At 45.5% G+C, this 15,871-nt stretch overlaps 1 protein-coding gene across 3 annotated transcripts in view; it reads right to left on the minus strand.

Moving 5' to 3' along the window:
* Positions 1 to 227: 227 nt before the first annotated feature.
* Positions 228 to 15,871, minus strand: part of LOC135919590 (uncharacterized) — a 109,183-nt gene continuing 93,539 nt past the window's right edge. For 2 of the 3 annotated variants that reach the window (XR_011507849.1, XR_011507850.1), the window contains 2 exons: positions 4,561 to 4,816; positions 228 to 291 (listed from right to left, as the gene is read on the minus strand). The gene's annotated coding sequence lies outside the window, so the exon portion shown is untranslated. Of the gene's footprint in view, positions 292 to 3,716; positions 4,817 to 15,871 lie in introns of those variants that run through there. The other variant, XM_070523111.1, reaches the window with a different exon arrangement.

Consider the following 15,871-nt stretch of genomic DNA (forward strand, 5'->3'; position numbering starts at 1 on the left):
CCATTTTGTGTTAAATGCAAAGGAGACCATCCAGCCTACTCGCGGTCGTGCCCATGCTGGAAAAAGGAAAAGGAGATCATTGCACTAACTGTAAAAGAAAAAATCTCGTTCTTCGAAGCCAGAAAACGACTGTCGTACCTTTCGCGACGCAGTTATGCCGATGTGACGCAGGCGGGGGCAGCGTCACAGAGGCCTCCGGAGTCCTCCGAGCCCACGCGCAGTGGTGCCGCAGTGACTCCTCCCGCCCCCGTGATGGAAGCAGCCGACGCTGCTCCATCCTCTTCCCATGCCCTGCAAACACCAGCCCCGCAGGGCCCTAAGATAAAGCGAACCCCAAGGCCCGAGGCACGTGTCTCGGCGCCAAACTGTCGGTCCTCCAGCGCCTCAGAGAGAGCAATGGAGGTCGAAACAAAAGCCCCGGTGTCCTCGACACCAAAGGACAAGCGCTCTCTCGAGCGCGGAAAGAGGGACAGAATCCCAATAACAACTCTAAATAAGAAAGCGATAACCTAAGGGTTATCGCTCTGTTGTATCTGCCTTCTTCAGATCCATGTCACCTAACATCTTTCTTATCTCCCATTCACTCGTTAATATCATTTTTTACCTTTCAATTTTATGATGGCTTTTAAGATCCATTGGAACTGTAGAGGTCTCTTACATAACTTAGGTGACATAAAAGACCTGTTGATAAACTTCTCTCCTGTGGCCCTGTGCTTACAGGAAACCAACCTAGGCGATAAACATAAAAACATTTTAAAAGGTTTCACTGTTGTACGGCGCGACCGTACTCAGGCGAACCGGCTGTCGGGTGGTGTAGCCATAGTTCTTCCAGGTGGTATAGCAGCCAGAGAAGTTCCCATTAACACTCACATAGAAGTCGTTGCTGTCACCGTTTTAGCTCACAAAACCATCACCATCTGTTCAGTATACATTCCGCCGCATTCACATTTTACCGTAAGAGACCTAGAGTTAATTTTAAACCAGCTACCCGAACCATTTTTAATAGGCGGTGATTTTAATTCTCATAACACGTTATGGGGTAGTAAAACTACTGACAACAGGGGTCAAACGCTTGAAGATTTTATCCTAACAAATGACATGCCTTTTAAACACCGGTGCCGCAACTTACTACTCCCCAAGCACAGGAGCTATGAGTTGCATAGATCTGGTGCTATGCTCTCCATCACTTCTTTGCGATTTCCAGTGGAATGTTATTGAGAACCCCTATGGTAGTGACCATATGCCTGGTATCATTAAAAGAACATCTCCTTTTCCTACCATCCCACTGAGGCCACCCCGTTGGAAACTCCATCTAGCAGACTGGCCTCTCTTTACTGAGAAAGCCACTCTGGATAACATATCACATGGCCTAACCATAGATGAAATGAACGATCAGATCACCGCCTGTATACTTGCGGCAGCAGCAGAAGCAATCCCACAATCGTCAGGCTTCCTAAGAAAAAATCTAAAACCCTGGTGGACGAAAGAATGCACGCAAACAAAAAAACTACAAAACAAAGCGTGGGGTATCTTTCGGCGATACCCAACACAAGATAATCTACTCTCTTTCAAAAAAGCAAAAGCGAAAGCCAGGTACACACGCAGACAAGCAGAAAGACAGTCATGGAAAAATTATGTATCGTCTATAAATAGTTCAATAACATCCAAACGAATGTGGGATCAGCTTCGCAAGTTTAGAGGCGATTACGCTTCTTACACTATCCCCATACTCTCACCTCCAGGCACACAAACAAATATAGAACAACAAGCAGACATATTAGGGCAACATTTCCATGATATATCAAGCTCGAAAAACTACTCTGCTGCATTCCTGAAACATAAGCAATTAGCAGAAAAGCTAAAGCTTCCGACCACAGGAAGTTCAGAAAGACTCTATAATGGTGCTTTAACACTTCCAGAAATCAACAGAGTAATTACTAGTGGCAAGAAAACAGCACCCGGTCCGGACAGGGTACACTATTCAATGCTAGCTCACCTATCCCCTAAAGCAGTTGAGACCTTGCTTCATTTCTTCAACATAATCTGGGAAACGGGAAAAATGCCCAAAGAGTGGAAGAAAGCTATCATAATCCCGTTCTTGAAATCTGGAAAACCTCCCACAACAGCAACCAGTTATAGACCCATAGCACTCACAAGTTGTCTCGCAAAGTCCTATGAGGCCATTATCAACATAAGATTAACATACGTCCTTGAAACAGACAACATGCTAGATAACCATCAGTGTGGATACAAGAAAGGTTGCTCCACAATAGACCACCTAGTTCGGCTAGAAGACGAGATACGTGCGGCCTTCCTACACAAGCAGTATTGTCTCACAGTTTTCTTTGATCTTGAAAAGGCGTACGACACAACATGGAGGTTTGGTATCTCAAGGGACTTAGCAGGCTTAGGAATCCGGGGTAGAATGCTGAAATGTCTAGCCGATTTCATGTCGAACCGAACATTCCAGGTGCGTTTAGGAACGGCGCTGTCACGTGTATTCATTCAGGAAAATGGTGTGCCACAAGGATGCGTGCTAAGCACAACACTCTTTATAGTAAAAATGAACTCTGTCAACAAAGTCATTCCCCTATCTGTTATGCACTCCATATACGTCGATGATCTGCAAATAGCGTGCCGCGCCTCAAACTTACAAACATGTGAAAGGCAGCTCCAGATAACAATTAATAAACTAACCGAGTGGGCTGAGAAAAATGGCTTCCGCTTCTCCACTCAAAAAACCGTTACCTTGCTATTCTCGCAAAAACGAGGATTGTACTTAGACCCGGTTCTAAAATTGAATGATGTCGCGCTGCCGGTAAAACAAGAATATAAATTCTTGGGAGTAATCTTTGATAAAAAACTTAACTTCCTAGCCCACATTAAAACACTAAAGATTAAGGCAAATAAAGCATTGAATATCCTAAAGGTTTTGTCTCATAAGCACTGGGGTTCCGACCGAATCTGCCTTCTACGTATTTACCGGTCTCTTGTGCGTAGCCTTCTAGACTACGGCTCCGTGGTTTACGGCTCAGCCAGGCAGTCTTACATCCAACTACTTGATCCAGTACATAACCTTGGATTGCGACTGGCAAGTGGTGCCTACAGAACGTCACCCATTCAAAGTTTATATGTTGAGTGTAATGAACCCTCGTTACAGCAGCGCAGAGCATTACTTACATTCTCTTACCTACTCAGAATTCAGTCATCACCGCAACACATATGCTACAACATTCTTACACAGTGCAACTCACGCTTACACTACACAAATAAACCGAACATGATTAGGCCACTTGTCCTGCGGTATGAGCAATACTGTCGGGATTACGACATCCCCCAAGAAGTCCTCCAGGTTGCCAAGAAACCACAACGATTGGCCCCATGGTACAATTTCACACAGTTGTGCGACTGGACATTAACACATTTAAAGAAAAGAAACACTCCACACGAACACATCATACAAGAATTCCGTGCTCTTCAGGACAAGTATAAAAATCACATGGAATTCTACACGGATGGCTCCAAAACAAAAGAACACGTGGGTGTAGGGGCAGTAACAGAAAATTGGGAAACAAGTATTCGACTACCAAAACATGCTTCTGTTTTCACTGCTGAAGTTTATGCTGTATGGGTCATAGTTAAAAAGATTATCACTGGCAAGCACAAAAACACAGTCATATACACTGATTCCTTAAGTACACTGAAGGCTCTAAATCTGAAATGTGAGTGTGAACCCCTGTTAGGGGACATACTAAACATGGTCGCACTTAACAAATATGGGAGATCAATCCGCTTCTGCTGGGTACCAAGTCATGTTGGGATACCGGGCAACGAAGCAGCCGATAGATGTGCATCGATAGCAGCGAACAAAGAGATAACAAACACAACACTTCCATACAAAGATAGCATCCGCGCGATTAGAAAAGCCTTAACGGCGAAATGGCAACGCGAATGGGACCGTTGTGCTAACAACAAACTACATCTCACGAAACCCATTGTTGGCGAGTGGAAGTCATGCTATCATCAGGATCGATTCATCGAAGTAGTTTTGTGTCGGCTACGCATTGGGCACACACACATCACACACAATCACCTACTTACAAAAGAAGACACACCAACATGCGAGAAATGTCAACAGCCACTAACAGTTATGCACCTATTACTCACATGTACGCAGATTGAAACACACAGACGAGCACTCTTGCACAAATTATATGAACAACACATACCGTTACACCCTGCTCTAATTTTAGGCGATGATCCACTAGTCCCATTTTGTGACGCCCGTAAATTTTTAGACGACACTGGATTTTTACATAAAATATAGATTATTAACACAGTCTTTCACTTTATAAACTGTATTTTAGAACACCTCGTGTTTGGCGCAGCATAGCCTTAGCTGCTTTTGCGCCATTAAACCCCATTTAACTAACTAACTAACCGATTCTTGAACCAAGTCCTCGCTGCATCTTCCAAGGAGAAGTACACATGTCGTAGCTTATTCTCATATGCCCAGTTGTTAAAGGTCGAGATCCTTTCGAAGGTTTCGAGCCCGGTTACCGGATCGTCCGACGTAGCTCCATGGAAGGTAGGGGGCTCTCTAGGTTGTTGAAGTACGACGGGTGACACTGGGGCTGCCATTGTGGTTGTCTTGGCCACAGTCTTTTTGGTGTTCTCAGGTAGAAGACTGTGCTCCGGGGCCAGCTGTTGTAGACGACGGCTTGCTCGATGGTCCGGTACTACGTTGGTGCTCTCTTTGCGGTCCGGGCTTGGATCACGGCTTGTCGGGGCCGTCTTGTACATGGACGAAAAGCACCTGCACCAGATGTCACGTGGTAGTGATGTTAAAGAACACAGTAGCAATACCATAGAGAAAGGAATACAACAAGAGTGGACACTCCCATAGAGCCCAGCGGCCGAATTAACTGCAGCGCACCAAGCCGTCGATGTTAAAACCTGAAGCACACTTCCGGTTTCGGTTTTGTGCGCGCGCGTTTTGAATTCTAGCTGGTGCGCGTCATGCCGGCTCCGTTCTTTTTTTTTGCTTTTGCAGCAAATATTTATTTACATATTTATTTCTTATTTATTAAATATCTATTTGCAATATATTTTATTAAGAAAAATTGATTGCGAGCGATCTTCACAAGCCTCTATTGAATATGTGCCACGTGCAATTTCATAAAGACGCAAGACACCTTGTGAAATGTAGAAAAATTAACGTTTATTTTATTCTTTGTAAATGCTCGTCGCGGGCTTTTGTGAATTCATCCAGCGTTGTGGCACCAGGTAAGCAGCAGTAGTTTCCGCAGGAAGCTCCACCAGACGAAGTGAGCTGAAAAAATTACAAGCGTTATTTTGGCATTAACATCTAAGAATAATGCCTGTAGAGGCGAAGTGTGCGAAAATGGTGAGTGGGCGGCATTACAAACAAAAAATGCAGTTCGTATTTACACACACGGCGTAGGAAATAACCGACTCGTCCCAAGCAATACCGCACATACCACAAACACATTATAATTCCAAGCATTCCCCTCTTCCCAATACTTATTTCCTGCACTTTAATAGCACGAATGCGCGGGCAACGGCGCGTTTAGCGAACTTGGCTACAACCGACGCGGTAGTACACTACGAATACACAGAGGTGGCCACAACACAGGCTCTCAACCAGAGCATGCTGGACGCTCGCAGAATTCCTTCTACTCGTACTCAAGAGAACATGCGTGGGTGCCGTTCAGAAGACAGAATTTTCGAGTTACTAGTTCCTGGCGTTTGATCTCCTTGGCTTATCACTTGTACGTTCTGCAGGCGCAAGCAACGCACTCCCGTGTTATCACTCTTGACGATCGCTCGTCGCGTTTTCGACAAGCGTGGGTACCGAAAGAAGGCTTAAATTGCTGCGGGGACATAAAAATTGCGACAAATTTGTCGCAGTAAGATTCAGTACGCGCCAAACTAACTCACCACGGGCGAGCTGCTTTTCGCTGCGTCACAACAGGCGCGGCGAGCGGGCCTCATAACATAAAGTATCGAAAATAATTTTCAACACTATTGGGCGTCAGAGAAAGAAAAGCGCCATGAACTTGTCAGTGCATTAAAGCGAGGAACCGCGCACTACGGCCGAGCTGATTTTCGCTAACCGAGTCACAGCGCCAGGTGCGCCCACTGCGCTCGAAAGGTAGCCCAAAAATTAATTAAATTAGTTTCAATAAGGTTGGCAGTCAGAGAAAGCGCCAAAACTTGTCGCAGTAAAATTCTGTACACGCAAACTGCGTCACAGCACCCTGTGCGACTAGCGTGCCCAAAAACTACCGAAATTAATTAAAAGAATATTGGGGCTTATAGGAAGCGTCGCAAACATCTCCCAGTACGATTCTTTAATTCAAATTAACTGCTCCACGACGGCCACGCTGTTTTTCGTTAACTTCGTCACAAGTCCAGCCTAGTGGCCGGGCACTAAGCCTAATTGCTTGAAGTGCGTCCCACAGACTGTCGAACAATGTTTCTCACCTTGCCGTAGTCCAATAGCATAGTGCTGCCATGTCGAAGTTCCGAATGAACGCAATAATTCGCCGGGAGGCCACCAAACCAGGCTGAATCCCAAAATAGAAAAACAGGCAGACGGGTGCGCGAACAGTCCAACGCTCAGATGCGCGGCCGGTCTGTCCCGCTTCGGCGGTGTGTCTGCCGATTGACGCAAACATCTGGGTCATGTCTGGCTCGTCATTCGCCGGTTCGCCTGTCGCTAGGCAACGGAAGTAAGCCGCAAAGTTTAATTTAATTTATACGCAGATATCTTTATTTTTCCGGGAAAAAATAAAAAAATAAAACGATTTCTGTTACTCTCATTTCACATTCTTCTTTTTTCGATGCTCGCGACCCCAATTCGTCGATGTTAAAAAAAGTATAGCGTGACGTGTTTCCTGTTTCCAATTTTCGCTGAGTGTCCGCTCTTGTTCAATCCCTTTCTCTATGGCAATACTGTGAAAGACAAAACTAGCTTTTATTTGGCGAACTTGTGCCACCAAAGACAGGCTACACTTAAAGCACAGTGATAGCGGCGAACACAGTCGGCGATCGTCGAAAATCTGATGAGCGGGTCAAGCGCGTCGGCTTTTATAGATAAGTCGTCGAATGTTTCAGAGTAACCGCTGGGACCCGTGTGTCTTCCACAAAATTGTGTGATCTGATGCAATCAGATCACACAAGTTGCGGAGAAAGACAGCGGATGGAACCATAGATAACATTCCAGAAACTTCTTTTACATGCAGGCGCGTCCTGCGCTGTGCGCTAACATTTATTAGATGGTGAGAAGTCGTCACCCGATAAAGAAGTACACGTGTCAATATGAAACGTAAGAGTTCAAGGCTGAGGAAACTTAAGAAGAAGACATCAAATCCCTGCTACTGTGAGAAAATTAGCAAATTGGCACATGTGTTGAGAGCAGTGATAAAACAAACAAAACATACGTACATGAACGTCACACTTAGCAACTTCATCAAGACGGCTCCTCAAAAATATTGCAGATATTTTAACGCGAACATGCATAAGCAAAGCAATTTGCCGCCTAAAGATGCTTTCCAAAGAGCCAATCAGTTCAATAACTTTTTTAAATCCGTTTTTACACAAGACGACGGAACTTCACCAGATTTAAACCATCAGCCGAGGGGAACCGGCGACATACTTGGTGATATAGAGATTAAGGAACCAGGTATACTTTCACTGCTGCTTAACATCGACATTAAAAAATCTTGCAGCCAAGATGGGATTCTAAATACTTTTCTCAAGAGATACGCAGAATGGGTCTCTAAATAGCTGTTACTTTTCTTAAGAATCTCTAGAATCGTCTGTCGTGCCCAAAGACTGGAAAATAGCAAAGATTGTCCCGATTCTCAAATCAGGTGACGCAACAAGCGCATCAAATTATAGACCTATCTCGCTAACTTGCGCATCTTGCAAAATTCTCGAACACATCATACTAAAACACATCGTAACCTTTGCGGAAGATAACTTGCTTGGCAAAAACCAACATGGTTTCAGAAAAGGACTGTCTAGTGATACGCAACTGACACATACTGTGCATGATCTCGCTCTAACCGTTGATAACCGCGGGCAGATTGACATAATATTTTTAGATCTATCGAAGGAATTCGACTGGGTATTCCATCCTGAACTCCTGGGCAAACTACAACACATTCTCGGATCTGGCAGCATAATAAACTGGATAAAAGCTTATCTTGCAGGCTGACAACAGTACGTAGAAATGGAAAGCCAGCAATCTGATTGGGTATAGGTGTCATACGGAGTGCCACAAGGAACAGTCTTAGCACCAATTATCTTTTTACTATAAATCAATGACATGGCAGATAACATGAAACCAGCGATGGGCATGTTTGCAGATGATTGCATTATATATAGGGAGATTAGGAACCATAATGATCAAGTAACACTAAATCACGAGCTTGCGCAAGTAGCAAATTGGTGTCAGGCATGGCAGAGGAAGATTACTTTAGACAAGACTCTTTTTATGAGAGTAAGCCGAAAAAGAACACCACTAGAATTCACCTACGCGATCGAATAGCAAAAATTAAAGATAGTCGGTGATTATAAATATTTGGGCATTAATTGTCCTATCATCTGATATGAAATGCGACAAACATGTGTCAAACATATCTTTTAAGGCATTTCAAACACTTTGTTAACTTAAACGCTCTGTAATATCTGCCTCACCAGACACTAAGATGCTAGCCTACACTTCCATCGTTCGTCCTACAGTAAAATATGGTATTACCTGCTGGTTCCCCCATACCAAACAGTGCATAAAACGCCTAGAAGCAATACAGAGAAAAGCCATCAGACTCATTTATAATAGCTATAACCGTAATCATTCTCCGACAGAACACCTTGATAAAGCTTGCCTCCCGACTATTTACAAGCGTGCGAAATTCTTACACCTCAATTTCTGTTCCACCTCCTTAACGGGGGCGACAAATTTAACAGTGGTGCACATGTATCTTTCACTGAACAGCGAAACACTAGAACTAAACATCAAAACCATTTAATTGAATACAGGTTCCACACAGTCACATTCAGGTATTCTTTCTTTCCCTAGGCAATCAGAGACTGGAATTCATTGCCTAGTGATATTATAATTTGCTCCCCTGACGATTTACTTTCTATGCTGGAAAAATATGTCTATGACTACGCATCTTGGTTTACCAGACACCCCATTTTATCTCTAATTGGTTTTGATGTCCTTTTTATTGTTTATGTGATGCTTCTGTATTTCTGTTCATTAACCTTTAAGGGCTGACTCAGGAAGGTCACACTCTTTTATTGTTTTACTCAACTATGTCTTCTTGTAAACTACAATATTAAAAAGTATATAAGTTTCTCATTCTTATTTTGATGCAATGTATTTTACCATGTCCTGCAACAGCCTCCAAATGGAGGATAGCAGTATGTATGAAATGTCTAAATAAATAAATAAATAAATACACCAGTTGGGGTGTATATCTGCCAGGCAACAATAATCGTCATCTGCCGTGCTTGCGTTTTCTTCATTGAAAACGCTGCGCCCGCTACTTTCCTGTCGGGAATGCTATGTCATGCTGATAAACCGCATACCGTTTGTTACTGGGAAGTACCGGACTAGCAGCTTCAGAGAAAGGAAATGCGGACAAGACAGGGGACGTTTATTGTTGTGTGGCAAGATACAATCCAAAGGGTGTAATTTTGTTTTAAAGTGTAATATCTACACTCTTAAGAAAAATTACACCCTTTTGCCACACAAAAATAATCATCTGTCTTGTCCGCATTTACTTTCTTTAGAGCGGCGAGCCCAGTACTTTCCAGTAATGAACGGCATGCGCGTTATCAGCATGACACAGCATTCCCGACAGAAGAGTAGCGGGCGCGGCGTTTTCAAGAAAGGAAACGCAAGCAAGGCAGATGACGATTACTGTTGTGTGGCATAGATACACACCAAAGGGTGTAACTTAGAACGAAAGAGTGTAGTCTTGAAACGTTTACACTCTTTGGGGCTTAAATCTTTTATAAAAAACTCTAGCAACATTCTTTAGACCGTCTTTAAGCTATTGTAACTAGAACCTACGAACACTCAATTGAAGTCCTGCCGACACTCTTTATACATCTTAACAACGCTCTACTAGTACCTTAGAAGCAATTGGCCACCAACTCCCAATAGAAATGTGTTCATAGAATGTCTTTAAACTTCCAATTTCATATGAGCATTCGTCTTTATACACCCTAGTAACATTCTTTCAAGCAAACAATGTCCATTTATCTTCTGCCAACTTTCTACCAACCACCTATTAACATTCTTCCTATTGAAAAATGTTTGTAAACGTTCTGCCAACTTTCTACCAATCGCCTATTAACATTTGTCTTTATACACTCTAGCAACATCCTATCAACAATTGGCCACTATACTTCAATTGAAGCATGTTCGTAGATGGTCTTAAAACATTCTAGCAACAGTGAACCGACACATCTCTTTAGGCCCTGTAGTAACATTGTGGCAACATTTTGCTTAAATGTGCTTAAGTACTTGCTACTAACGTTTTACTATCCCCCTAGTAACATTTCTACTACATACGACCTAATAGTATAACGTAAACATTTGTCAGTATGTGTGAACACCTTGGTAAATGGTTATTCGAAAACAAAATATCAGTGTCAGAAAATACCAGTTTTAAATGACAGGCTGCAGTAGTTATACAAGTGCGAATGATTTTCTTTCACATTCGCACTTGTCTAACCAGTGCAACATATGTCGTTGTGAGCCGGTTCATTGCAACCTATGTCATTGTGAACCGAGAAACTACACGCTCAATATTTCACTACCTTTCATTCTGTACAGCGAGAGTAGGAAAGAGCAAATAGTGAGTTTATGATCAGACAATATTTACCACATATTAAGTCATCGCGACCACTGTGAAAATGTATTGTTTGTATGCTTCGGTTTACAGCAACTTCAAGCGAACCGCATGACGCCACGTAGCTCAAGAATGTAAGAAAATCGCTCCTAAAAATTTGGCGTCATTACAGTTCGCGCTATATTAACCTGCCAAAATGCGGCATAGGGAACTTAAATCAAACTGATATGTTTATGAAAAATGATGAAAAAGAACATACCTTTTATTATAATTTGGAGACCGACAGAACTTCGGCGCAGTGCTGTCTTGAGGAACAGCTGTTCGCTGTTTGTGCAGTGTGCAGTTTCACACACGGACAGTGCCAAGTCACTTTACATGACACTGCGTCGCAGCTGGCAGAGAAGTTGCAGAAACGCTCACCTTACGTAACGAAGAAAGCGCCGTGGTCTTTGCAAGCACGTTCCTGGCTTGCTTGCATCGATGAGTCAGCCAAGCCATAACACAGCATAGGCATAAACAGCGGCATATATATATTGCTACGGCATGAGCCGGGCGAGGAGAAGAAGAAGAGCTTAGCTGGTGCAGCATGGGGACGCCATCTTTACTTCACCATCAATCTCGTCCCTTAAATAGAGCTGGTTTAACGTTAACCGTAACAGTTTTGTGGTGGAGGTGCGGAGTACTTCGACCAAGACGACGGAGCTGCTGCAGCAAGTGCCACGCCGGAGCCGACGCCTCGCTTGACTGCCTCCAACACCGCTTGAGATCCCGATGTCCCACAGCGGCGACCAACAGCCTTCTCTGGCTGCTCCAGTGCGAACAACCGGCCTCTGGATGCATCAGATGGAGCCCCGCCCTTTCTCAGGAAAATTTGGTGAGGACGTGGAGGAATGGCTCACCCACTACAAGCGTGTGAGCAAGTGCAACGGCTGGAACTCCACTGTTCAGCTCGACAATGTGGTTCTGTTCCTTACAGACACTGCGCTAGTGTTGTTCGAGAACCATGAAGATACCTGCACAGCGTGGGACAGCTTCATTACTCACCTCACAGAGTGCTTCGGCGATTCCACCACGAAAAGGAAGTGGGCGGAGCAGACATTGCTTCAGCGCGCTCAAGTACCAGGCGAGACCTGTACTAGGTACATAGAGGCAATCCTGAAGCTTTGCAAAGCGGTCAATCCTCGAATGTCCGAAGAGGACAAGATTGGACACCTTCACAAAGACATAGCCGAGGATATAATTTTATAATTATGTTTATAATTATAATGACGTTTATAATTATTTAATCGGAAAGCAGAGTCTCGCCTCGGTCGCCGACCTCATCAAGCATTGCCGCACATTTGAGGCCTTGAAGCTGCGCCGTATCACGTCAAAGTTCGGCAGGTTAGCAAATGTCACAACGGTGGCAAGCGTTGACGAAAGCGACGACTAGGGTTTTCAATTTGACCTTGCAGCAACTATAAGGCAAATTGTTCGCGAAGAACTTTAACGACACACAAAAGGGGCGCATGTCGAGCAGCTTGGTTGCGCTTCCAACCAACCTCAAGAACATGCATCTGCTGTGTCCGCATTGTCTGCCATGCCAGGCGTTGCAGACTGTCGAGTCGATCAGCTGCAACAGCACCGACGTAACTTTCCCTACGACATGACGCATGATCAACGAACTTGTCGAGCTACCACCACGAATCGGAATTCGGAAGATCGCGTTTATTATTCGCAGCGTCCCAGGGTTAACCCCCAGGCTTACAACGTCGGTCGCGCATCGCCTGTTTGTTACAGCTGTGGCGCCTCAGGACACATTGCTCGTTTTTGTCGCCGGCGCCGACAGACAACATACCCGCCGTGGTTGCTCAGTGGCTATGGTGTTAGGCTGCTGAGTACGAGGTCGCGGGATCGAATCCCGGCCACGGCGGTCGCATTTCGATGGGGGCGAAATGCGAAAACACCCGTGTACTTAGATTTAGGTGCACGTTAAAGAACCCCAGGTGGTCGAAATTTCCGGAGTCCTCCACTACGGCGTGCCTCATAATCAGAAAGTGGTTTTGGCACGTAAAACCCCATAATTTAATTTTTTTTAACAGACAACATATGGCCCACCACCAACATGGCCTAATTGTGAACGTGACAGTTATGACGACCGTTGGCCGACAGACCCTGATACTGCCAACACCACATGCGCGCCACCCCGGAATACCTTCCGTCAATATAGTACAAGGAGTAGCTCGCCAGCTTCAGACCGCAGCCTGACGCCCCCAACCAGTTGCCAACGCCGTTGACCGTCATCACGGCGACGTGCTACGTCTCCACCGCCGTCGGGAAACTAGCCTGCGCGGCTGATGGAGGTAAAGTCGCCGGACAGTCTGTGTCTCTGCGAAATACTCCTCTGCCTATTATGATGGTGAATAACAAAGTACGTGTGGTTATTGATACTATACCTGCAACAGCATTAGTGGATACTGGTGCTCCTATTTCCGTCATGAGTGTGACTTTCAAAGGGAGGCTGGGTCGGAAAGTTATGTTCCCGTGGAATGATGGTGTGGCGTTTCGTGGTGTCAGTGGAGAGTGCCTAGACCCCCTTGGTAGTTGTGTTGCAAGTGTTTTATTCGGAGGAGAAGATCTTAAAACAAAATTTCTTGTACTACCGCGGTGTAATCATGATGTGATTCTCGGGATTGACTTTTTTCAGGATTGCGGTGCATCCGTTAACTGTGGCACAGGCGAAATTACTTTGAATAGCGCGCTTCTCACCACCCTTGCCGACACATCCTTACCAGTGAAAAACTATTGTGTTGTTTTGAACGATTTGCTGCTACCGCCTTGGTAACTGTCACGTATCCCGGTCAATTTCGCTGCTACCTACCTTTCATCGTTTGACGCGCAAGTCCAGCCACTTACGTCGAGCTGCGCAAAGAAAGATGTACTTGTACCACGCTCTGTCGTGAGAGTAGTGAATGGCGCCTCAAATTTGTGGGCTTTCAATTGTTCTTGCGTCCCTGCTGTTCTCCCGCGTGATATGAAGCTCGCTGAATTCGACGAGATTACTTACAGCTCCATTACAGTGCTAAGCGAGGAGGAACAGTCTCATACTAGCGATCCCCACCGAAGCACTCCTGAAGAGCCGATCGTGCGGATGATCAGCAAGGCGCTACCCTCACATGAGCGCCACGCTCTCGCACAAATTTTGTGGGCACACCTTTCTGTGTTCGATTTTACACAAGGCGACAAGCAGGCTTCACTCCCGCGTTCTCGGGCTCGCCACAGAATTGAAACCGGATCTGCGCACCCCATTCGGCAAAAGCCTTACCGCGTTTCTCCAAGAGAGAGGACAGATATTGCTGAACAGGTGAAAGACATGCTGCGGAAAAGTGTTGTTCAAGAGTCCCCTAGTCCGTGGGCAGCACCAGTAATTTTAGTAAAGAAGGATGGATCATGGCGGTTTTGCGTTGATTACAGGAGACTGAATGCGGTCACCAATAAGGATGTGTATCCGCTTCCAAGAATTGATGATGTCATCGATTGTCTACATTCCGCTGCCTACTTTTCATCACTGGATTGGCGATCAGGGTAATGGCAGATACCCATGCAACCAGACGATAAGGAGAAAACGGCCTTCGTGACACCAGACGGTCTTTATGAATTTAAGGTTATGCCGTTCGGCCTTTGTAACGCGCCAGCAACATTCGAACGGTTCATGGATACTATCCTCCGAGGACTTAAATGGGAAATTTGTTTGTGCTACCTCGGTGATGTGGTGATTTTTGGCAGCACATTGGGTGAGCATGACAGCCACCTCAGTCTTGTTCTGGATTGTGTCAAACAAGCTGGCTTGATCCTAAATTGCAAGAAATGTCGTTTCGGGGAAACCGAGAAGTTAGTACTTGGGCATCTGGTCAACAAAAACGATGTGAGGCCAGATCCAAGGAAGATTGAGGCAGTAAACTCGTTCGAAGCACCGAAGTCAGTGAGGGAGTTAAGGAGTTTCTTGGACCTGTGCCCGCATCTTCGTCGCTTCGTCCCAAGATTCGCCTACGTGGTGCACGCCCTAACATGTCTTCTCCAAAAAGCCGTCCCTTTCAACTGGACATCGGCTTGCGACGACGGGTTCCGCCAGCTAAAATTTCTGCTAACATCAGGGCCGATATTGCGTCACTTCGATGCATCCGCACCTATGGAAGTGCACGCTGATGCCAGTGGCATCGGCATCGGTGCTGTACAAGTGCAAAGGCATCAAGGAGCTGAACACGTTGTGGCTTATGCTAGTCGCTCTTTGACCAAGGCGGAACGCAATTACACTGTGACCGAGAAAGAATGCTTGGGAGCTGTTTTCGCTGTCCGCAAATTTTAGCCTTATATCTACGGACGGCCGTTCACTATCGTTAGCGACCACCACGCGTTATGCTGGTTGGTCAATCTCCGTGACCCGAGTGGACGACTGGCACGTTGGGCTCTTTGACTGTAGGAGTACGACTTCGTTATTTCCTACAAGTCCGGGCGTCGCCACGCAGATGCGGACTGTCTCTTCCGCTTTCCTCTGACGACGACGGAATGTGACGAAGACAATTTTGATGACTATGTTGCTCCCATTTCTTCTACATTCCCAGACTCGATGACTTTCAAAGCAGAGCAGGAAAATGATATTAGTTTGGAACCTCTATTTGTAGCCGCATGGCGTGCCACCGGTCGATTTTGTGTCCGTGACGGCCTGCTTTACAAGACCAATTATTCGGCTAAAGGCGCACACTTCCTTCTGGTGGTGCCGCAGAGTCTTCGAACGGACATACTGAGAGCCATGCACAACGATGTGACCTCTGGCCATCTAGGATTCATCAGAACTTTGAACCGGACACAAGAGTGTTTTCACTGGCCCAGAATGCGGGACACAGTCAAGCACTACGTTGCCAGTTGCGAACCATGTCAACGCTACAAGCGCCCTACGACCACTCCGCCAGGTCTTCTCCAACCTCTGCCGCCGCCTC

Source organism: Dermacentor albipictus, chromosome 8, assembly GCF_038994185.2.
Source record: "Dermacentor albipictus isolate Rhodes 1998 colony chromosome 8, USDA_Dalb.pri_finalv2, whole genome shotgun sequence".
Taxonomy (NCBI): Eukaryota; Metazoa; Arthropoda; class Arachnida; order Ixodida; family Ixodidae; genus Dermacentor; species Dermacentor albipictus.